Source organism: Protopterus annectens, chromosome 1.part1 (genome assembly GCF_019279795.1).
Source record: "Protopterus annectens isolate FY-2018-M chromosome 1.part1, PAN1.0, whole genome shotgun sequence".
NCBI classification, from domain to species: domain Eukaryota; kingdom Metazoa; phylum Chordata; order Ceratodontiformes; family Protopteridae; genus Protopterus; species Protopterus annectens.
In genome coordinates, this window is record NC_056726.1 from 982,272,846 (window position 1) to 982,298,721 (window position 25,876).

A 25,876-nucleotide genomic window follows, 5' to 3' on the forward strand; every position below is an offset into this window, starting at 1 on the left:
TCTTGATTACTTGGTGAAACCTTTAGCAGAAAAGAACAAGTCATACATAACAGATTCAGTGGATTTTTTGAGGAAAATAAAAAAACATTACAGTGGAAGCTGACAGTATTTTATTAGCTATTGATGTGGAATCCTTGTACACAGTGTTCCCTCACAATTACTGTCTAACAGCATCTATGGAGTCTTCAAAGAAACATAATCAAGGTACACAGGCACAACTGCAAAAGTTATGCAAGCCCAATAAACTTGTGCTAGACATCAATTTCTTTATTTTCAATGGCAAACACCACAAACAAAAAACTGGTACAGCAATGGGGGCTGCCATGGCTCCCAGCATAGCTAACATAGCCCTGGACAAATGGGAGGAGGACTTTGTGTTAAACAACACAGATTACATGGAACATATCACATGCTATTTATGTTTTATTGATTACGTCTTTATTGTGTGGGAAGGTGACACCTTGCAGCTTGGAGATTTTGTCACTTACCTCGATCAAACATCCCCCTTCCTGAAGTTTACCTCTTCCCATAGCTATAATTCAACCACTTTCTTAGAAATGCAGATTTCCAAGGACACCAACAGTAACAGAATCACCACTGATCTATTCAAAAAACCAACAAGGGTTAACTTGTTACTCCACAGTAAATGTCTACATCCTACAAAAACCAAGTATAATGTAGTGAAGTCCCAGGGCTATAGATTAGCTAGCATTACCACAGAGATGGAACCATTTTTGAGAAACCTGAGCAACTTAGAGAATGATTTTCTAGTGAGAGGCTATGAAAGTCAGATGTTAAAAAAACATCCTGGAACCCATTCTAAACTGAAAAGGACTGAAGCACCTTCACTCAACCTCCCCAGTAGAAAAATGTTAAGTAATCCCACAGAGAATAACAAATGCAAAAATAGTTGCATCCTGACATACACTTTGGATTATCACAGTATCAAAAATATTATTGATGAAAACTGGGACATTGTCACAGGAAACCCTTTTCTGATTAACATCTTAGGTGAAGCCCCATCCGTTGTTTACAGGAAGGCCAGGAACATTAGACGTTTTATTGAATTTAAACCTAGACCATATGAGAGAAACACTAAAAGATGTGAAACTAATTGTACATTTTGTATATTTATACAGCAAGGTGATAGTTTTATTGCCCTTATTTAAAGAAGATCATTAAAACCAGTGCAGGGGGGGTGACTGTAACACTAAAAAAGTAATTTACAGGGCACAGTGCAATGAATGTGATGCATTCTATGTGGGCAAGACTGTAAATAAACTCAAGCGAAGGATTTCATGTCATCTGTCAGAAATCCGCTCTGGATGTAAAAATATTGCACTAGCCGAACACCTTTCTCTTCAGAAATGACACACAGGTTTTAAGTTCCAGGTCCTGGATTGTATAGACATGTGTGATCTTGAAGGAGTCATCCCGAATATTCTGGAGAAACATGAACTCATGTGGCAATTAAAGCTGAACTCTTTTAGGAAGCCTTACTGTTCAATTAAAAGTGCACTGGAACTTAGAAAATTGCCACATTGTTTACATGACTAATTTTGTTTTATTGTGTTTTATTCCACCAGTTGGTTTTAAATACCATTTTAAATCACTTGTAATTTAAGTGTATATTTTATTTCGATCATCATACATTTTTTCTTTGTCTTTTTCTGGTTCTCTTTTTTCCACTTTATTCAAATTGATGTGTAACAACAATAGTAATTATACAATAATATTTTTATAGATAGTTTTTAGGGTTCTTATACACAGACCTGAAGAAGTCTAGAAGGGCAAAACGATATTTGTTAACAGGTTATGAAAATAGAATATGATTTTTACAATCAATTTTTTTACATGCAAAGTGTATATGTATATATTTTTTGATTGTCAAATGGACTAAGGTTAATATATTTCCAGCCATGTAGTATATTGTCTTGAATACAAATCACAGACTTAATAATCTACTTAATAATCTGGTTAAATAAGAGGTACCACATCATTATAAATTTTATTTAAAGTACATAAGGATTATATTATTATGACTGCTACTAAGTAGGGCAGGACCAGCTCGAATGTTACACTGATGGGGGAAGGGATGTGAATTTAGCATGTGTACCAATAACCCTCTTTTACAGCACAATAAACCACTCCTGTGCTTGATAAAAAGTATATATATATATTTAGAAAACTTGTGAGGAAACTATTACTCTAGTTTTGTTTTACTTGGATCGCATGTCTGTGTACTTAGTAAATGATTTTTGACTGAAAACAGACTGCCTGCCTTGCATGTATTACTTTTGAATACTTAGTAATTCTGCACAATTATATATTTATTTATTTTTTTTATTTAAGACAAGTTTAAGTTTGCTATTTCTACTACTATTGTCTGATCTAATGTACAGTGATTAACTAGAGATATATGGACTGAAAATGTTCCACACAGAGAAGTTTCTTACACTGTTTTGCTTTAGTCAGGTTTCCATGCACCAGTCCTTTAGCCTCCCATACCCCTCTGCTGACTTACTTGCCTGCTCTCCCTGACTAACTGAGCTAACAAAAGAAATAAAACAATTGTGATCTGAACTCTGAATATTCACTGCATGGCTGATTTAGAGTACAAAAGCACCTTCAGTGATCACTGTACACAAGCTACAGGAAAACATGATCCACACCACTACAAGCCAGTTAGTATGTGATGTGGCTAACCCACCACTGTCAAACAATTAATATTTGATGTGGATATCCCACCACTGTCAAACAATTAATATGTGACGCCCATGCACTGGCCCAGTAGTCAAGGAGCCTCAATCCTCACCACTAACACCACTAACACCAGTGAGGAGTGTGAACATTGTGAAGGATTACAAGGACACACACAGTAAAGTACAATTTCCCTTAAGAGCACGCAGAGATTACAGTCAGTCAGGGGCTGGTTTCTCCCTTTCTCTCCAGATCCCCAATAAGACTCCCAACTGCCACAACTATATGGTTCAGATCTCAGCCAAGTAGTCAAACTAAAACCTCCAGCACCCTCTCTGTCCAACCAGTGCTTTGTGTCCCTGCCGAAGTAGCTGACACACAAACACTGTAAGATTTGATTTATATACAAACACACAGACACTCCCAGTGAAGGCTGGCACAAATTCTCCAGCTGTGCCCCCGTTCTGCTCAGACTATAAGGTAGTACTGACTGCCACCAACTACTATTATCAGATACTATAAGGCCCTTCCCAAAGGGTGACAAATTTCACTCCGCTTAAATTATCTCTACACAAAACAGCCACAGTTGAAAGGTTTAAAAATATTTAATAATAAAAACACAAAACAAATATAATCAATTCAATGCAGTCCTAATCAAGAGTTCAGAAATCACAGTAAAATGCTTTAAACCAATACTGTAGGATAGTCTGATATAAATATAGAAAACAGCTAGACTATTCTTGCTATTTCTATCTCTAAGAGAAACTATGTTCTAAATTCTACTTACAGAGCAAAGGCAGAGCGCTGGTGAGCTGATGTCTTCAGGTTCAGACAAAATCCAAAATGCTCAATCTTTCTGTCTGAGAGAAAGTGTTAAATTTTTTAACACAGTACTGCTGAGTCATTTTACATTACATCATTTTTATAACTTCTCCATTAGTTCCCAGGCTAACAGAAACTCAGAATTTACATTTCTTTGTAATCTTGCACCTGCCAAGAAACCACAGCAATAAAGGACACTTTACATGCAAAACCTTAGTAATTATCTCTTAAATTAAGACAAGAGAAAGAATGTCTAGCCCAGACATCCTGTCTCCGAGCTTGAGATCACACAGTCATAAAATGCTTTACTTTATTTATTTATTTAACATTTGTTGACTGGGAAAGTCCGATTAGGTTCTACAGAGCCTGCTTTCAGCGGAGGCCTGGGGAGAAACGCTCCAGACTACTTATCAGCTTTCTTCCAGCAGGGTGCACTGTGGTTACACTTTTGAAGCTCAGAACATAACACAATTTTCTTTCATTTGTTACATAAGCTTGTGGATCATATTAATATTTACAATGGCATAGAACTGTTTAGAAAAATCTATCCAGCTAGACTGCCAGCCTTCACAAAAGGCATCACTGTGGGTGATGTAGTTGTTGCATGTGTCTGAACAGGTACATACCAAAGGGGGCATTATATTCAATGATAGGCCTAAATAGGGCGGAGCTAAACGGGACAATGACATTCCTAGATCTAGACATGATATGAGTTAAAGGGGACAATACCAAACCAATTGCTGTGCATGTGGGTGATGCAGGGCCGGATAATACCATAAAGAAACACAGTTGGCCAGCAAAGTTAGCAGTCAATTGTACAGCCAAAAGGATAGTGAATAAACAGACTTTATTAATAAAAATAAATAACAGACCGGTTTTGGCAAAATTATGCCTTCTTCGGTGTTAAGCAAACAGACATACAGAACAAAATTAAATATGCATATTTATGTATTATGCTGACCAATGAACACATTGGTATGCTATTGTTGCTCATGAATAATGCCTAGGATAGAAAATAATTGTGGCTAACAAGCAATATACCAGAGACCATGGCTGTTATTCAGACACAAACCAAAATGTCACAAAAGAATAATAATAATTTATACCAAAGCCAAAACAAAATAATATGTATAAAATAATAATGTAATATACAGAACCATAGAAGTTATGCATATATATGCTAATACATGAAATATACTGATTTGTCCCACATATAATACATCCAACTGGTAAAAACCAAATTCCTTGTTATAACATGCATAGTTGAAAACTTGAACAACTAGCATGAATCGTGTTTCATAAAAAATATATAATGTATTATACAAACATAATGTCCAATGAATAATGTATATATATGGGATCAGTAATAAAATAATGAAAATATGCTATACCTGGCGCTGATCATGATTAAAGTATGGAAAAGTATATCATTCTCCATAAAATTGTGGTTATAGGTGACCATTGAGTCCAGGTGAAAAAAGTGCACCCAAAGTAATTATCCAATATTTCTCCTTGTGATTCAATATACCGTGCCACCCTTGTGGATTACTACGATCACCAACTATTCTGTCTATGATCATAAACATAAACTGTGCTTGTTGATGTTGTAATACATGTCGGTATAAGGCATTTGTTTCCTTTTTATTTTTAATATCACTTCGATGTTCATTTATTCGTGTCCTGAGTGGCCTGGAGGTCTGGCCAACATATAACGCCCCACAACGGCATGAAGCCAAATAAACAACCCAGTCGCTACTACAATTACCAAAGATTTTACAATCAAAAACCTTACTGGTGTTATGGCTGGAAAAATGCTGGGACCTAGTATTCTGTTTACAAGAGCCACAGTGCCCACGTGGATAAGTACCCAACAGTTCATGTCCCGTTATTGTACGTTGTTTATAGATTGCTCCTACACTACCAATACGTTTGTAATGAGATAAAAGGGAGGCCCGTGTTTTGCCTTCCTGTATGAACATTGACATTCCTCCCCCAGAACAGATCTAAGTTGTTAATTGGCCATAAGGATATTCCAATGTCTATTTATGATGTCCCTAATTACATAATAATTCCTACCATATGTTGTAATAAATCTGATAGTGGATGTCCTGAGATCTCCAGACGGAGACTTGTAGTCCAACAATATATTCCTATTCATTTGGGAGGATCGTGCCTATGCTTTGTTGATATCCTCTTCTGGCAAATCTATGGCATAGATCAAGACTAGCTGCATCATAATCCGATTTAGTAGAACTAAAGCGTTTCATATGCATAAATTGTGATACCGGGATATTTCTGATGGTATAGTGTGGGTGCATACTGGAAGCATGTAATAAGGTGTTGTATTGAGGATATTTGCAAAACACTTTGGTGGCCAAAGTATGATCTCGATTTCTGGAAATGGTTACATCCAGAAAATTGATAGTCTGCAAATCAAAAGTGATAGAAAATTCAATGCCCCAGATGTTACCATTCAGATACTCAACAAATTCCTTCAAATATCCTGCATCCGCACGCCATACCATCCAGCAATCATCCAGGTACCTGTGTCAGATGTCCATTTCAACCAAATATATATTATGGGATACATCGTAGACCATACATTCTTCAAAGAATGCCATAAACAGGTCGGCATAAATGGGAGCAAAAGATGCTCCCATAGCCGTACCCTGTAATTGCCAATAACATTGACCTTGAAAATAAAACACATTCTTATTGAGTACATGTTCCGACATGCAGATTAATAGAGTATTAAACCCTGGTGAGTATAGTCCAGCCCTGTCTAAACAATATTGAAGGGCTTGTAGTCCAGCCCAGTGTGGTATGCTGGTATACAAAGCTTTGACATCCAATGAACACATTAACCACTCAGGCTCCAATTGTGTGTCTCCTATAATTTTAAGGAATTGTATAGTATCCTGCAGTCTTGCCCGGACCAAACCCAAGAGAGGTTTCAGATATTGTGTCAGGAAGGCCGACAAGGGTTCGGTCAAGGATCCAATATCAGAAACTATTGGTCTACCTGGCGGGTTCGTTAATGATTTATGGATTTTGGGTAATAAATATAAGATCTGCTTATGAGGGTCCTTGACCAAAAGTTGTGTAGCACAATTCTTACTAATAATACCTTCCTCACATGTTAAATTCTAGAAAGAATCAATTTCTTTCTTGAAATTCGGGGTAGGGTCAATGGCCATGTTCATATAACATGCTGTGTTGGATAACTGAGATAAGCCCTCATGAAGATAATCACTCATGTTTTGAACTACCACCGCCCCACCTTTGTCTGCAGGTAAAATAACGATATCCCTGTTGTTACGTAACTGTTGGAGGGCTATGCTCTCCTGCTGTGAAAGGTTATGTCCCAGCATGGTATATCCATGATTTTGAAAATGTAAATCCCTGAAGACAGACTGCATGAAAATGGACACATACTTATTCATCGGAGGCTGAAAATCAGATTTGCCAAATCTGAATTCTGTAGATCTTTGAGATGTATCATCTGCGAAAAACAACTTAAGATTTAGGCTTCAACAAAAATTTGTAACATCTGTAACGATATGGTATTCATTGGAATAAAAACCAGGTATGAAACTAAGCCCTTTATTCAAAAGATTTTGTTGATCACAAGAAAAAACTTACATGGGATAAATTTAAAACATTATGATTTAGTTGTTGATCTGGACTTATGTTAGGAAGTTCTGGATCAATCCCTCCAGGGAATGCTCTAATGGGTCTTTTCTTGTACCTCCGCTCCCCCTCTGTGCTTGGAGCCATTTCTAAAGGGATATTTCTGTTTGTTTTCTTTTTATGTGGTGATCCCCTATCCCCTGTACTATCATAATCTGTAAGAGAGGAATCCTCTCCTGAGGTGCTGTTATTGAACCCTTCTCTATTTTTCAAAATGGGTCTTGGTCTTTTCCTGGGGCGATTCGAGACAGACCCCTGACCGACCTCTGCAAATCTAACTGAACGATTAAACTCAAAGGGGCGTCCCCTTTGGTAATCAGAATAATCTCTGTGAAAATTTTTAATTTTCCTTTCTTTAGTGATTTTTCATGGTTTGTCAATTCTTTAGATAACTTCTTTAAGTTGTCCTGAAAATTAGAAAGAGATTCATATTTTTTTACAATCAAAACATAACGTTTTGACCTCCTGAATGTTCACGTCCACCATCCTCTCATAATATTGTAAAAGAACATTCACAAATAGCATAGACCCAGTTTGTAAAGCTTCCTTCCAGTCACTATTTAACCTGTCATCCAGTCTACCAACCAATGGTTGGAGCCGTATTCTTAAGCCACTAGGGGCAATATTCTGATTTGAATACGCTCTAAACAATTTCAGGTGCCATATATTGGACCTCAAATTTTTGAGGCCTTTAGTAAGAGAGTGGAATGACAGGTCACAATCAGATGAAGTCTGTTGGTCAGTACTATTTGGATTACTGCCTGGTGAGGAATTGATCCCAAAGACCCCAATATCCTCCCGATCGGCACATAATCCAGATAATATACTTTCAAGGTCCATACTGTGAATGTGTACCAAATATGCTAATAAATCTACAAAGGAGGGGATAGCAGTTATTGACAAACCAGGAAAAAGCCCCAATACTTTCTGTAATTCGAGCAGAAGTCCATCTAAGGTATCTCAGACCACTCCAACAAAAAACCCACAAATCTTTAAAATTTCCAATATACGATACATGTTCAAAATTCAAGTAAATTTTTATAGAAAGGTGATTCAACAACAAAATAGTATTCCCAAAAATATATTGATGGAAACAAAAATCTGACTAGGGGAATATGACCAGATAATTGTCCAACACATATATATTCCTTGGTGGCACCAGAATGTCATGGAATATGAAAAATTAGTCCCAAATGCAGAAGTTATCAGTCTAGAACCACCGACAGCCTTGGATAGTGATAAAGATGTACTGAAGTATTATCTCAGTTCCCTTGGTTAAATTGTGTTACATAATTCTCACTACCTCCTAGGATAATGTGGAAAAATCACATATTAGTGATAAAGTAGTAATCCAACAACCTGATAAAGTTGCTTACACTATGTTAATGAGATCTAAGTATACGACCAGGGTATAACCACCCTGACCCATAAATATCCAGCATCAATATAATACTGAATAACACTAAGATTGTCCTAAAAGACCTATAATTAGTCAAAATAGAATTGGACTATTGGTTAAAATAAACCAATGAAAAAACAGTAATGTTTAATGAACCAGTTCACCTTGTCACTATTATAAAGTATAAATACCCCTACTCATAAATGTAGAGGGAAGACCCAAAGGATACCATATTAATGATCCTTGTAAGAGGCCAGTGTGATCTAACCCCCTCAATCTGTAAAACATCCAATAATCTATGTGAACCTTATTAATAAAGTCCAGAATTTCCAAGGATTGTGTAAAACACTGGACTGACCAATATATTCTAAGGATATATAAGACCAAAAATCTCCACCTATATTGTTATTAATCCCTGGAAATGTCCTTATGCATAACAGTTTGACATAGAAAATTCCGAAATATGCTCACATGTGATATCCAACTGGGTGTGAATTAATAATCTAAAATAAACACAATATACACTGGACAAAAAAAGCTGCAGGTGTATGACCAGAATAAAAATATATGAATAACAATGTCCCATTAATTAACAATGTCCCAAATTCTCGACCAGGTTGAGTTGTTCCAGGGGACAATGACATTCCTAGATCTAGACATGATATGAGTTAAAGGGGACAATGACATTCCTAGATCTAGACATGATACCTTTGTTTTTATAAACTGCGCAAAATAGAAGGACTTTCTTAAAACAATGGACACATGTTAGTCAAAAGTTAGGTCACTCTCCATATGAGTTCCCAAATGCGAAACAACTGGGTCCACTCTTAGAAGCTTATTATCAAAGTAATAGTTTCCTTGCATAGATGACTTCCCAAAGCACATGACAATACACTCCTAAGAGTTGACCCAGTGGTCAGGGATCTGGGTACATATGTAGACAATAGCCTTACCTTCGACCACCACGTGGTTACAGTGGTGAGGAAATCCTTTAATGTTGTGCAACTTATAAGTACAGACATGGCATCTAGGTCCAAAGAGGTCATTATCCCACTGTACTCCACCCATATCAGACCAATCATAAAGTACAATGCTCCTTTTGGTATGTACCTAACAAGGCATGTGCAGCAACTAGAATGACCCCAGAGGTTCCTTACAAATAGAATACAAGGTGTAACAAACCTGCCGTATGCAGAGTGCCTTAAAGCTATTTTCCTCTGCTCAGTCTCCTATAGATTGCTGAGGGGTGATCTATGCCTGGCTTACGAGACATCTGCAAACCCCATACTTGTGAATCTCCTACATATTCATAAGTCAAGGAGTACCACAAATACAAGGTCTAAGGACTTGAATTTTTTGTGACTTAGAGAACATGCTGGCGAGACAGATCTGTGTACCAGAGACTGCCATTCCTATGGAACAGGCTTCCCATCCATGCTATGCTGAGTTCTTTCATTACCCAGTTTGTGCAACCTAAACCAGTGGATGGGGAAAAGGGAATTTACACTGGGCCTGACAACGATGTCCATTAAGGACAGAGGTAGCTTCCCTGGCTCTCAGTGTCCTATTTGGGTTCAGAACATCATTATTCTTTCAGGAAGGAAGCACCCCACCCCCCCCGGTAACAGTCTGTGAACCTATGACTTTATGAATAATGCATTTTTTGGCATTTAGTTTCAGTCCATGATTCAAGTTGTTTGGGGAAAAAAACTTTCTGCTGGATAGTCATTTGAGCATTCAATAACTGTTCCGAACTTGCATTCATCTGCAAACTTAGTCAGCCAGAATCCTTTGAAATAGTTTTTACTTCAGAGAAGTAGATGCCAAAAAAAAGATGTCCTAGCAATGAACCCTGGGGGGATTCCACTGGTAAATGGTCTCTTTTTGGAGGTAAGATGAAGTAGATCAAAATAGGGTAAGCTCTGAGCCAGTTAACACCCCAGTGGATGATGTTCATAGGTGTGTACTAGGCTAATAGCCCTGGAGCCCTTACAAGCTGACCCCATAGGATTACCCTTGCATTGTGCCACCTGACCTTAGTTCCCAGTGCCTCTGTTGAGTAGAGCCACTGGAGTGACCCCGGGGTGAATTTTCTATTTCCCATCCACTCATCAAGATTTCTCGTGAAGAGGGCCAGTGAGGTGCTCTGTTTGACATAACATGGGAAGTCTATTTCCTAGCATTGGTAGTCTCTGGGTTATGAACCTATCCCTCCAGCACGTTCTGTTCATTGTGGTAATGAGGTTGAGGTCTCTGGAGCATGTGGTACGGAGGGACTGGGATATCTTTAGATGTAGCATTTCTAATGTTTTTAATTTCTCCAAGTCTTTTGGGTTTCTAATACCATGACAGGAATTGTCCACATTCCTAAGTCAAAGTACGATTAAATTTCATGAAATTAGTATTGTTTTTGATGTTAGCCAAAAGTGCTCTTCGTAGCACCAGCAATGTGCCCAGTAATGACTCCTGCAATTTATTTATTTATTTATTTATTTATTTTACATTTGTTGACCGGGCTAGTGTAGCTGGATATATGTCCATTTTCATTAGAGGCCCAGGGAGAAAAGCTCCACAGCAGCTGGATACAACTAATATACATAAGTAACTATAGACTTAAGGGGTTACTAATCAACAATTGGTTATACATGGTAACAAAAAACTATGAGTTAGGCTTATTTACATTACATAACAAAAGAAACAGCAGTGAGGGAAGGACATATAACTAGGTATATAGCATAAAAGGTACAATACAAAACAGACACTTTTGGCAACAGAGTTTAAAGCAGAAAACTTAGTAAATACGAAAAGGTTAGTTGTGACAAGAGTTTCAGCCAGGATTAGTGCATGGACACAGCCATTGTGAATTAAGGAAGATTTTTAGATGCTTTTTGAACAGAGGAGTAAATGAAAGGGATATAAGATTACTTGGAAGTTTATTCCAAAGGATTCCAGTGGTGTTAGTAAATAGAGAATCACCTGATTTGTTGTTGGATTTTAGGGTTGCAGCTAGTAATTTATTGGCTGAGCGTAGGGTACTTAGATTTTTATAGGGGTTGAAGTTACAGAGAATGGGAGTATTTGTAGGATGATGCAAGATTTTGTGGGTTATGGTTAGTTGTTGAAAAAGAAGCTGGTTTTGCAGTTCCAACCATCCTAGTTTACGTAGATTTTGACAATGGTGAGTACGGAATGAGGACCCAGTGGCAAATCTGGCAATGTTATTATAAGATGTGGCCAGCTTATTTTGATTATTTTTAGATAGCTTTGTAAAAATTGGGGAGGCATAGAGAAGCGTGGAAATTAGGTGAGTTTGGGCAGTAGTAGTAGTCCTGGCTATAGGTGTTAGGAATGGTTTTAGCCTGTAGAGGAATCACATTTTTCTAATCACTGATTTGGTGGTTGAGTTTATGTGCGAGTCAAAGTTGAGGTTATGGTCAATTGTTACGCCTAAGAGTTTAGTCGTTGAGTCTAGCACAATTACAGTGCCATTATTTGATGTAATTGTGAAATCAATAGAGGGAGACTTCTGGGTAGGGGTAAACAGTAGACGTTTGGGTTTTTTTTGGGTTAAGGAGGAGACCGCATTTGGAGAACCAATTTTCAACTAAGGTAAATACTTTTTGGGTATTAGACTGAAGTTCAGCAGAAGATGTTGCTGTGCAGATTAGGGTCAAGTCATCAGCATATTGAATACAGGTGGTTTGAGGTAGGGATGTTTTCAGGTCATTGATAAAAATAGAAAAGAGGAGGGGCTCCAAGATAGAGCCTTGTGGGACTCCCTGTCAGATAGGGAGTAGAGTGGATAGGCTGTTGTCCAAGAGGACTGCCTGTTGTCTGTTTCTAAGATATGATTCAAACCATTTGACTGCCTGAGTGTCAACTGAAAGTGAAGTAAGTATATCCATCATTAAATGATGACTCACCATGTCAAAGGCTTTGGAGAGGTCTAGAAAGAGGGCAGAGGTGAGTAAGTTGTTGTTTCTATTTTTATTAATTGAGTCAGAAAAGGATAGTAGTGCAGTAGTAGTACTAGGAAAAGGCCTAAAACCATGCTGGCAGTTGGCTAAAAGATTACTTTGGAGGAGATGATCAAGAAGTTGCCGGTGAGTACATCTCTCCATGATTTTAGCTAAAGGAGAAAGTAGAGCTATGGGACGGAAATTAAAGAGTTCAGTTGAGATTCCTCCCTTATGTAGAGGTATAATGTATGAGACCTTCCGAAGAGTTGGTATCGTGCATTCTGTGGTAGTCCTATTAATTAAGATAGAGAGAGGGTAAGCTAGTACTCCAGCTGCCATTTGCAGAAATTCAGCTGGAAGGAGGTCAGCTGAGGGGGTACATGGTTTTAGTTTTTGAAGCTGGGTATGGATGAGAGAGGTTGGAACAGGCTGTAATTGGAGGGGAGGAGGTAAAATGGTTTGTGAGAGTGTGTTGTAAATGCTGGCTGGTGATGAGGTACATACTAATGATTGGACCGAGTCCACAAAGAATTTATTAAAGGAGTTGGCAATTTGGCAGGGAGAATCTTGAGTCAAATTAGCTGGGGTTGGAGTTTTGGACTGGCCTGGGTGGAGTAGGCTATTTATACCTGACCAAAATTTTTGAGGGTTTTTATGTTGGGTGTGTTGGAGCTTATGGTAGTGGTTCTTTTTATCTTGGACTATTGATTTTTTTGTAGCATTTCTCAACTGTCTAAAGATTTCATGAGCAGTTGGGTTTTTAGTATTTCTCCATTTAGACCAAATTTGATTTCTTTGAAGGATTTTTTGTCTTGCCTCCTTAGTGAGCCAAGGTGCAGGTTTGCTCTTAGATCTGACTGCCAGAAAGGGGGCATGGCATTCTAGGATTTGTAGAAATTTATTATTAAAGTAAGAGACTGCTTTGTCAAGTGGTAGGTATTTAAGGGGTGACCAATTGCAAGCTTTAAGTTCAGCTTGAAAGCTAGCTTGGTTGAGGTGTTTTTTGTTAAGGATAGTTCTATAGATTGTGTGGTTAGGTATGAGGGTTTTTTGTCTGGTAATGAAGATAAGAGAATGGTCACTAATGTCATCAGGAAGTATACCTGATTTATAGGAAAGGGGATTACTGTTGACTAGAATCCAGTCTAAGGTGGTTTGCTTGTTGCTAGGTTTATATGTTCTGGTAGGGGAGGTAATGGTTTGATTGAGGCCATATAGGTTTATATGAGTGTTAGGCTGGGAAGAGTTACAACAGTTCCAGTCAATGTTAGTCACCAAGGAGTATGGTTTCTTGTGGAAAGGGCATGGAGAGCCAATTAAGGACAGTTTCAAGAGTGTTAATGTTGTTGCCTGGAGGGATATAGGAGCAGATTATAATGATTTATTAGCATTTATCTGTAGTTTAGAGATTAGGATTTCAACGCTATTGGGTGAGGGAGTTTGGGTATTTAGTGGTGTAACCTGTAAATGAAATTTATATAATATTGCTACACCACCATCCTTTTTATTTAGGCAATCTGATCTCAGGATGTTATAACCTGGTGGGATTATATCATTATCCTTAGTAACTGGTTTGAGCCATGTTTGTGTGACATAGGATGTCCAAGGAATGTACGTGTAGAAGGGCATTAACTTGGGTTATTTTATTATTTAGGCTACGAATATTGAGGTGGCCTATGAGGAGAGAATTGTCGGAGATATTGGAGATGCGAGAAGTGATGAGATGGTCAGAATGAGGATCTGACATTGTATTATTTGGGCCTGGGTTAGGATGTATATCTCCATGCAGTAATAGGAGCTGTAAAGGGCTATGAAGGTGTTTCAAGACTTTATAAAAGAGAGGGATTTGTTTTTTAGTGTGTGGATACATAATATGGGTTAATCTGTGGAATTTAGAAAGGATGTTCAAGTGCATTTCTATGGCTAGAGGAGAGATTGAAATTGTGTGTTTTAAGGGGAGCTGTAAGGTAATGTGATAAAAATAGGGGGGTAATAATAGTGGGAAAGAGAAGGCCATTATTGAGGGTAGGCCTATGTGCAGTAGGCATGTGTAGGAGGAATAGGAGATAGATGCTTGGAGGTATGAGACAGAGGTAAGAGCAAAGTTAAAGGGTAGAGTTGTTAAAGGGAAAAACAGGTGAATGTGGTAGATGAGGTAGCAGGGGATAGGATGGGTAAGTTAATGAGGAAGTGAGAGGTAATTGGTTAATAGAATATAGGGGTGTGGTCTGAGTAGTATAAGGTTAAGTGTACTGGGGTGGGTGGGAATTGTGGGTAGGGTAGGGGAGCGAAGTGAGCCTGCAGGGCGAATGGAGCGGGTTAGAGCAAGTGAGAAATAGCTCACAGAAAACAATCAGTGAAATAGCAGAATACAGCTAGGCTCTTGGAAGTAAGAGGTAAGAGGGGAGTGTTAGCATATTTAAAAAATAGCTAGGGCTAAGGACTATAGCAGAAACAAAGAGGAAAGGAGAAGAGGCTAGACAAAGGCAATTTGTACAGTGTTACATGAATTGGTAACATATCTAAATACAATTGTAAATTCTTTTTTATAAGACCAGTTGCTCCTACTACTATTGGAACTGTCTGGCTATCTTTCCTCCCCATGGCTCTCATTTCTGCCTGCAGATCAAGATATTTTATGACTTTGTTTCTCTCAGTACGCAAGACACTGTAGCCACTAGGTCTGGTGATTTCAATGATCAATGCTACTTTTGTCTTCTTTTCTTGGACCACTATATCCAGTTTTCTAGCATCTATCTTTTGAATTGTTGGTATTGGGTTATCCCATGTGATATAAACTTCATCATTTTCTATGATTCTTTGTGGCTCATGTTTCCAGTGTTTTTCAGCTACTTCGATACCATGATTGCACAATCTTCAGTGTAACAGTCTTGCCACATTATTATTCCTTTCAGTATACAGTCCCTCGGCCATTAGTGTGTCGCAGCCAGAAACATGGTGTGTGACTTGTTTCCAATTTGGTTTTACAAAACCTGTATATATCTGTTTCTCCCACATGTTCAGTGGACTTTGTAAACCAGCATGTATGTAGCCCACTGTCTTGCCCTGTCAGTATTAACCTTTCATTTCTTGATGTGAATTCTCCTCTCCTTAACTGTTCCTGCATTCATTCTTGATCAGCATGAGGCTCTTTCAGAAGTTTTCTGTACTTGCAACTATATTTATGTTTTTTCCACATATCTTGCCTTCTCATCTGGTCCTTTACCTTGATGTTCTTTCTTTTGCTTTTTAGCACATTCAGTTGCTGTCTGGTTTTTATCCACTTCTGATTTGATTTTCATTCCTGCTTGACGTCGATATGCTTCTGCTAAGTTAAGCAGAGATGTCATCTTAGACTTATTCTCCTCCTGTTTCAAAACTTTCACTACATTTGGATCTTGTCAGGTCAGTAGATATGTGTAGAGTCCGACGATTGCAGATCTATACATGTAATCAATTTCAAGATGGCCCATCACTCCTTCAGAACAGGGAATATATAATCTTGGTATACACTGATTTTTATAAATCATTTGGTGACCATGAAATATCCTTCTTGTTTTAATATTGAATCTACCCAACACTGTTTGGGGCCAGTCAATCACTCCAAAATGATAAGTTAGGATAGGAAGAGCAAATTGATTTATGGCTTAGATCTTGTTCCTAGATGTCAGTGCTGTTTTCAGGATTAATTTAAGTCTTCTAAAGTATTTCTTACTGAGCTTTATTTGCATTTGTTCATGTTTTATTTCTGATCCTTCATCAGTTCCCAAGTATTTATGCATGCCCTCTTGCTCAAGTTCTTTTATATCAAATTCTTGCCCCAAACTGATGTTTTCCTGGTGCTGCAGTTTTCCTATTTTAAATGTTGCTTTTGCACATTTATCAAGACCAAATGACATTCCTATATCATCTGAAAAAGTTTTGACAACCTGCAGTTGCTTTCAGTTCCTCATCTGATGAGCTATACAGTTTTAAATCTTTGACAAAGAGAAGATGAGAAATCATTAGACTTTGTTGTTTTCTAGAAGCCAAATTGTAGCCATGGCCTAAGCTGCTAAGTAAATAGCTTAATGGATTAATGGCAAGGCAGAATAGCAACAATGACAGAGAGTCACCCTGGAATATCCCCATTTGAATTTTTAACCCTGAGATAATAATCTTTCCTTTATCATGACGTAATTGCAAAGTGGTCTGCCACAGTTTCATGGTTACTGTAATGTAGTCAATCAGTGTAGGGTGCATCTTCTACATAGGTTCATAGGTTCATACTAGGCTATCTGCCCTAGGGCATTTATAAGCCTAGCCAGAATGTGTTTGGCTTTCGCCACCCATTTTAAATTAATTTTGCTATGCCCTTTTTCGAGGTTAGTATACTGTGCCTCTGTCTAACAGTGACACAGAAGTGATACCCGGGGTAAACCTACTATCTCCCATCCACTCATCAAGATTCCTCTTGAAGAGTGTCAATGAGGGACTCTGCCTAACCTGGACTAGGATTTTATTCCAGAGTGAAGGGAGCCTCTGGGTTATGAATCTGTCCCTCCAGCATGTCCTATTTATTTCAGTGCTGAGGTTCAAGTCTCTCGTGGCCGTAGCTCGATGGGATTTGGATTTTCTGAGGTGCAGCATGTCCATTAATTCCGGGTTGGACATGGCTTTATACGTCAGGCACAGATCACCTCTGGGCAGGCAGTATGCCACTGAGTAGAGCTGGAGTTTCTTTAACCGGGCAGCATATGGCATCTGTTTGAGCCCTTTGATCCTCTTGGTGAGGTACTTTTGGGGTCTTTCCAGTTGCTGCAGGTGTCTGGTAAGGTACATCCCAAAAGGGGCATTGTACTCAATTATGGGCCTGATGAGGGATGAGTAAAGAGGCACGATGACCTCCCCTGATCTAGATGTGAATCCCTTCATGATTAGGTGGGCTATATAAAATGCTTTTCTAACCACTTTGGCCACATGGTTGTCAAATGAGAGATTGCTATCAACTTGGGTCCCCAGGTCCCTAATTACTTCTTCTGTACTTAATGGATTACCACTTATGTGGTAATTTGTGGGCACTTTGTTTTTGCCAAAGGGGATGACTATACACTTCTTGGCGTTTAGCTTGAGGCCATGGCTCTGGCACCAGTTGTCTGTTTCTATGAGGCCCTTTTGGAGGATGCTTGTGTCGGCTGGAGAATTGATTATAGTGCCCAGTTTGCTGTCATCTGCGAACTTGGTCAGCCACAGTCCTTCCGTGTTGGCCTGAACCTCTGAGAAATATACACCGAACAGGAGAGGTCCCAGGACTGAGCCTTGTGGGACACCACTTGTAACTGGTTTGGAGTCTGACATAGCTCCAGCAATTCTAACCATGTGGGTTCTGTCCTTGAGCCAGTTTGCAACCCATCTAGTGACATAGGGGGTTTATATTTAAGCTGGTGAGCTTATCTATAATGCCCAGGTGGGGTATTGTATTGAAGGCTTTTGCGAGGTCCAGGTAGGCTGTGTGGACCACCTTCCCCTCGTCAATGGCCTTGGTGACTGTTTCAAAGAAATTGACCAGGTTTAAGAGGCAGGATCTGCCCTTAACAAAGTCGAACTGGGTAGGATCTAGTGTCTGTAGGTCCCCAATATCTTTTTTTTATGAAGTCCATGATGATCCTTTCCATAGCTCAGGCTTATGGGGCGATAGTTTCCAGGATCTGTTGAGGCACCACCTTTGTGGAGAGGGACCACTGTTGCTGTACGCCACTCTTTGGGTACATATCCTGTAGTAAAACTGAGATTGAACAGTAGTTTTATGTGTTGGTTTAGCTCTTCTTGGAGTTCATGTAGGACGCAGCCCGGGACACCGTCTGGTCCCATCGATGCTGTGTTTTTTGCTTTGGAGAGGGCGGCTCTTACCTGAGCATCTGAGATGTCAGGGGGCAGCACTCTGCTGGGATAGATATCTGCCCTTTTGGTGGGGAGGTGGGGGAGAAGTTTGCACTGAACCTGTCAGCTAGGATGTTGGCAATGTCTGTGGGTTCGGTGTATTTTTTGTCATTTTGGACCAAATATGAGCATATCTGGGAATTTCCACCCAGGTCCCTAACATAACTAAAGAAAGCCTTGTGATTATCCTTAGTGTCCTGTGCAATTTTTCTCTCGAAGCTGACCTTAGACGATTTTATGAGTGCCTGTAGTTTTTTGCTAACACTGATCAGAAATGCCTTCCCTTTTTGGGATTTTGCTCTATCATGTAGTAGCTTCCTCCTTCTATTGTATAGTTTGTTTATGGCTGGGGTCCACCAGACAGGACGTCTGCCTTTGGAGTATTGGGTCTTGGTTTTATTTGGGATTGCATGATCCATGCATTCCTGAAGGTGTTCATAGAATGCATTTATAAAGGATTCTGCGGTCTCGGCTGTATTTTCCACAGGCCCGGGGGCTTTGAAGGATTCCACCTTGGTTTTGAGGAGTGTGAAATTTGCTTTAGAGAAGTTTTTCACTGTGGTTTTCTGGGCAGGAGGTGGGGTCGGAATGTGAATATCCAGTGAGATTAGTTTATGGTCTGATCTTACCAGTGAGGGATACACTTCTGGTCTGGAGCATAGAGTCCCCATGTTGGTGATGATCAGGTCCAGTATGTTTTCCCCTCTTGTGGGAGTGGTAACAAGTTGTTCCATAGCATTTGAGTTTATAAATTCTAGGAACCTTTGAGCTAGGGTGTTGGAGCTAGAGTAATGCTCCCAGTCTATGTTTGGGTAGTTGAAGTCGCCCAATATAATGGTATTTGGAGAGACCTTCATATTTTCCAGTGTTCTCAGGAAGGCCGAGTGGGGTTCCTGGGTTTGGGAGGGTGGTCTGTAGCAGGCTATAAACTGGAAGGCAGTTTTACCCACTGTTAGTTGCACATGGATAGTCTCTGATGCTTCGTGCTGTGCCACCAACCTGGAGGTGTGGGTATCTTTGACGAATATTGATACTCCCCCTCCATTATTCGGTCCAAGTTTTGGGGCCGAAAAGCGTGGTATGAGGTATAACCTGGTAATGCTGGGGTGCTCTCGGGAGCCTTGAACCAGGTTTCTGTTACTGCACAGATATCAATGTTCTCCATGCTAAGCAGAGTTTCGAGTGCATGCATCTTGAGGTTTAGACTTCTGGCGTTGAGTAGCATTACTCTTAGTTTCTTATCCCTTGTGATACCTATGGAGGTGGGTTTGTCTTTTGAGCCTTGCCTAAAAAAGGCACTATGGGGGTAGCAAGAGCCTTTGCCAATATCCGAAAGCCCAGGGGTGACAGGTGCAAGCCGTCCCTAGCGAAGCATCGTGGTTTGTCGAGCATGTCATCCCAGGCTGACAGGCATTGGATCCCCTTTGAATGACACCAATACTTAAGCCAGTTGTTGAAATTGATCATCTTGTCTTCATATTGTGGCATCATTCTTGGTGAGGGTAAGATGCTACTCAAGGTCAGGGTCATACCGGCCTGGGCCACATGCTCAGAGCGCTCCTCTATGTCTCTTTTCATGTAGTCCAAAAAGGTACATCTCAGGTCATTCACACCAGCATGGACAATGACGGAGTCATATTTGTACTTGCCTTGGAGTGACCTGAGTGCTTGTGTTTATGTGGCAGATCCTAGCTCCTGACAGGCAGCTCACTGTGACCTTCTCCTTGTTCAGCCTGGTGAGCGGGATGTCAGTGTGCCTGACGATAGAGTCACCTATTACAGTATCAGGTGTGTTTTTAGCCTTCAGGGCTGTGACTGTTCGGCACACTGGCTTTGTGAGCTATGTGTTGCACGTATTTTGTTTTGGGGTAGCGGTTGCTTGGGTGTCTGCTTTGGAGGTCTCTGCTGCTTAGGCAGATTTTTATTTAGAGCCTCCGAGTATGTTTTTGTGTGTTTATGTGTTTGGTTTGCTGTCGTGGTTGGTCTATGTGAGACTGGAATTGTAGTGAGTGTGGTTTCCTTCTTCTCCTGCCAGGTTTCGCCAGTACTGAGTTGAGAGAGCTTAGCTTCCAGTTTGGCTATATATTTGCATCTCTCACATGTGTGTGAATTTGTTGGGAGGAGGAGAGGGTTGTCTATGTACATGAGGCAGTTGTAACATTGCCTCAAGATTCCCAGATTCGCCAGCTGGACCGGAGAGGAGATTGACAACTGACCTTTGGACCTGCTAGAATAGTATTGGGAATTCCTTTATAATTGATTGAAAAAAAAGGGCCAATGGGGAACAAGGTACTCAAGGGGAGTTTGTGAGGGTGTAGTGCTTTTAATTTTTTAGTGCTGACTTATATAATTGCTTTAGTGACCAAGTGCCAGGTAACTTAAATGCAATGTGTTACAGGTAACTTAAATACAAAAATGACAAACAGTAACTTTCTTTCAAGTGAAACAAGGAAATAAGTACAGTAAGCAATACAGATGTCACTAGGGATCAACAGAAGCGCTGAAAAGCCGCGTTTTAGGTGGAATTAGAGTTTCAGGGAAATAACAAGCATACAAACAAAGCTAGATTCAGCAGGCCTGGATCTAGTCTATGCTACAGCAAGTAAGGTGTACCAATTACAGTAAGAAATAGTTCAAATATGCAGACACTATAAGCCTTTAACCAGAAATTCCCAGCTCAGAAGGGCAGAGTCCAGCCTCTCCTCCCACAAGAGTGCAGACCACGAACATTCTTAATGTAAAATAACTGGCCTGAAGCCCAAGTGCTTAAACCAGAACTAATACACTTTTAGAATAACGGACACTGAGCCCTCAATCAGCAGTTCCCAACTTAGAAGGATGTAAGCTACCTATTCTGCCACCACAGTGCAGGCCACAAACCTTCTTAATGTAAAACAACTGGTCTGAGCCCAAGTGCTTAATCCAAAAGACGTAGAATGATAGCTACATTTTAATCAAGTTACTACTAAGCAGTAATAAATACAATTGAATACTTTAAAGGATGCCTGGATTAGTGCTCAAGTTATACAAACAAAGCTAGATTCAGCAGGCCTGGATCTAGTCTATGCTACACCAAACAAGGTGTACCAATTTAGTAAGAAGCAGTTCAAATATGCAGGCACTATAAGCCTTTAACCAGAAATTCCCAGCTCAGAAAGGCAGAGTCCAGCCTCTCCTCCCACAAGAGTGCAGACCACGAACCCTCTTAATGTAAAATAACTGGCCTGAAGCCCAAGTGCTTAAACCAGAATTAATACACTTTTAGAATAACAAACACTGAGCCCTCAATCAGCAGTTCCCAACTTGGAAGGATGTAAGCTACCTGTCCTGCCACTACAGTGCAGAGCACAAACCTTCTTAATGTAAGACAACTGGTCTGAAGCCCAAGTGCTTAAACTAAAAGGCTTAGAGTGAGTTACACCAAGCAGTAATAAATACAATTGAGTACTTTTAAGATGACGCAAAAGCAAAATAAATTAGGAAGAAACACAAATACAGTAAAAGCAGATTTTTTTTTTTTTTTTTTTTTTGAGTGAGCAAATGAGATGGGCCCAGGAGGAGTATCCAAGTGCAAGTTTACAAGAGGGGCGGGCAGTTTCAAAGCCAACAAGATTAACACCAACACAAAAACAGGGAGGGTGGGCGGGAACCTACTGAATAACAGAGTCACAGCTTCATGAATGTGGGATACTGTGAAATGCTTTTTTGTAGTCAATCCATGCCATACTTCGATTCTTCCCCTTCTTACAGATGTTCTTCGTGTTTCACTGTTACAGTCATTACATTTGGGTAATCTGCTGGCAGGTTGCCCTCAGTTGGCCTGAATAACAAAGTCTTGGGTCCTGCATCGGTTGCTGTCTCCCCTTCCATGACGTCAGGTCGTCAGGGGTATAAAGCTTGCAGCCGACACCATTTTCTTCAGTCTTTCTTGCTGTGCAGTGCCCGAAGCAGAAGCAGTTCGCAAGTGCCAGTTGGCCGACTCCTGAAATTTTCGCATTCGAGTTTCAGAACCAAAGTCTTCAATTAAAGCTAAGTACCCCATTGGGGAAACTTTTTCTTGCTCCTTACCGATGTCAGTAAAAGTTAATAATTGCATTACTTGTGGGAAGCAAATACCCCATAAGGATTTTCATTTGTACTGTATTCCTTGCCTAGGCCCAGATCACAATGTGCCTTGCTGTCAGTTTTGTGCTAGATTTAACCAACACACTATTAAGCATCGGTATATATGTGCTTCAAAATATTTTGGAAACAGATTTAATTACCCTGAAATGTCGTCTGATAGCAATCCGCCTACCAGAGTTCACAAAAAACGCAAAGAAAAGGACAGAGACAGACCGTCGAGGTCCAAAACCGATGATGAAGCTTCTCCTAAGCCAGTCGTTGGTTCGCCGGTACTCAGTAAGGCGCTTTCGCAGCCCATGATACCCACTACTTTTGAGTCGCAGGCCTCTACGGAGACTCATGCGGAGTCCGGCATGCCACGAGATTCTCAGAGTATTGTACCCGCATATGTCTCTCCCTCAGATGGGTCCAGAGCCGCTGAGTAGGCGCCAGCTTCTGAGGGTGTTTTCAGGCTTCAACATTTCTATATAAAACAGACGCCAGCTTCAAATACAAAAACAACTTCTAAAGCTAAAAAATGACGCATGAGCCACGTGCTCAGGCCTCTATGCCTAAAAAACAGATTATCAAAATATGCTTAAATATCAACAGCATGTTATGGTATTAGTGAAACAGAAAATGATGTTGATTTCTGAATGTGTGGAAAATAAAGAATTGCAGGAATTATTGCATGCAGCAGAACAGGTTGGAAAGTATACTTTGCAATATGGTTTTGATTCCTTGGAGGCCTCTTGCAGGGCCACAGTTACTGGATCTGTGACTAGAAGGCATGCCTGGCTCAAAGAGCAAAATCTGCCTGACCGTGTTATAGCTAAATTGTTGGATGCACTTTTACAGCATGATACTCTGTTTGGTAATAAGGCAGAAGACATTTTAAAGAAAATGGAAGACGAAGCTAAATCTATGCAAACTGTAAAATATTTCTTACAAGTGCAGCCACTCAGGTTCAGTAGACACTGGCCTACAAAAAATTGGTCCTTTCCTGTGTCCAACAGAGCCTCACAAGGCAAATTCAGGTGCTCAAAAGGCTCCAGATACCAGTCACAGGGTTCTTACAGGTCAAAGCAATGGGATGCCTCTACCTCCAAATTTGCAGGAAACAAAGCACAACCCTACAGTAAGCAGTCAAAATGACTTCCCTCTGCCATCACCAAGCACTTATCTTTTGGCAGCCCCCTTAGGGAGAAAATTACCACTTCATTCTCAAAATTGGCAGTTAATAACCTAGGACAAGTGGGTATTAAACATAGTATCCCAGGGGTACAAATTTCATTTCCCTACCTTGCCAATTCCAAACGGTTTGCCAGATCTGCCACAAAATCAATGGGCAGAGGCACAGAAACAAGTTACATCCCTCATGGATATGGGGGCTATTCAACCAGTACCAGAACAGGAAAAAGGGCAAGGGTTTTATTCACGACTGTTCCTGGTACCCAGAAAAGACCATGCCTGGCGTCCAATACTGGATTTATTGATTTTTAACACATTCTTGGACATCCCAAAATTCAAAATGCTGACTTTACAACAGCTTCTGCCCATGCTGGGCAAGAACGCTTGGTTAGTGACTCTAGACTTAAAAGAGGCATACCTGCATATCCCAATAACGGAATCGTGCAGAAGATACCTCCGCTTCAAGGCTGGTTTTCTGCATTACCAATTCTCTGCACTGCCCTTTGGCTCATCTACTGCACCCAGGGTCTTTACAAAGTGCCTGGCACCAGTAATTACATTTTGCAGACAAAGAAGTATACAAATCTATCCTTATCTGGGCGACTGTCTCATTCAAGCAGAGGACAAGGACACTCTTCAACATCTGGTGTTTGTAAAAAGGCTTCTAGCATGTACACCATAAATGAAAGATATCACAACTGGTACCCACTCAAATAATTACATTCCTGGGTGCAAGCTTGAATACAACTGCCCAGATGGCTTACCTTACGCCAGACAAACAAAGGCAACTAACGATATACTTCAAACAGATGGCAACAAAAATCCAGATGTTCTTCATCTCACATTGCTGCAGTCCTTACACTTGGGTAGTCCGCTGTCTTCGGTCGGCCCGAATATCAAAGTATTAGGCTGACGTCGGTCAAGGCGCATAAGACTGACATCAGGACGTCAGGGTACATATGCGCATGACCGACGTCATATCCTCAGTCTTTTTTGCCGCATGGTCCGATGCAGAAGCAGCGTTGCAAGTGCCGTTCAGCGTTCTGAAATTTTTGGTCGGAGTTTCAGACCGAGTCAAAGTTGGCTAAGTACCCGTTGGGAATATTTTAGTTTTTCTTGCCTCAGTGGTTTGCGGATGTCAGAAAAAGTGAATAACTGTATTTCTTGTGGGAAACAGATACGCATAGAGATTATCATACTTTGTGTATTCCTTGTTTAGGGCCTGAGCACGGCGTTGTTGGGTGTCGCTTTTGTGCTAGATTCAATAAGCGCACTATTAAAGAAGATTAGATTGTGCCAGGTTAGTCTTCGGGAAGCGGTGCAATTATAATATGCCGTCGGATGCTCCGGCGTCCGCTTCTTCGAAGGATCGCACGGATAAAGCAGCTAAGCCCAGGCAAGGCAGTCGTCCGTGCGGACGCCGGTTCTTTAGAGGTGTCGGTGGAGCGGTGGTTCCACGATTTCTCTGGAGTCCCAGGGGGAGACCTTGTTATTGCAGGATGTGGCCTCTCAGGAGGCAGGTCAGGCTGAAGGGGCTTCTCAGGTTACTGTACTCCCCTCCCTTCCTAGGGTGGTTAGGCCTTCTCCTTCTGTTTCCAAGGCTTCTCCCAGAGGCAGGCCAGGTTTAACTTCAGTTGGTGTCACTCCTAGTTCTTCAGGATCTGTGCCCAAGAAGCATATGCTTAAAATGGCAGAAGATTTGATTACTTTGATTAGAGGTTCTTTGCCCCTCCTGATAAGAGGCCTAGGGTGGAACCTGAGTTGGGGAGTTTTGAGCAGGCTTCAGATGTTTCAGAGTCTTGACTGAAGACTTGCAGGAGTATTCTCCTTATTCTGATTCTGATGTGGATGATTCTACTCCTTCTGCTTCTCCTCCTGAGGATTTTTCTTTTCAGAGACTCTTCATTCCATGAGGGAGCATTTTAAGTGGGAAGGTCAGGACTTCTCTGATTCCAGGAAAAGGCTTAGGGAATTTTGTTTTACCCCAGCATAGACCTTTGGCTATACCTCCTGTTCTGGATGTTGTGGAGGATGTGTTTGCAGAGGCTTCTCTTAATCCTGATTCTTTGCCTCCTGCTCCTGTTAAACCGGA

The 25,876-nt window shown here is 40.4% G+C and overlaps 1 protein-coding gene across 1 annotated transcript in view; it reads left to right on the plus strand.

The window, feature by feature from the left end:
- Positions 1 to 25,876, plus strand: part of LOC122808409 (zinc finger protein OZF-like) — a 283,089-nt gene that overhangs the window by 147,750 nt on the left and 109,463 nt on the right. The gene's annotated exons all lie outside the window — the stretch shown is intronic.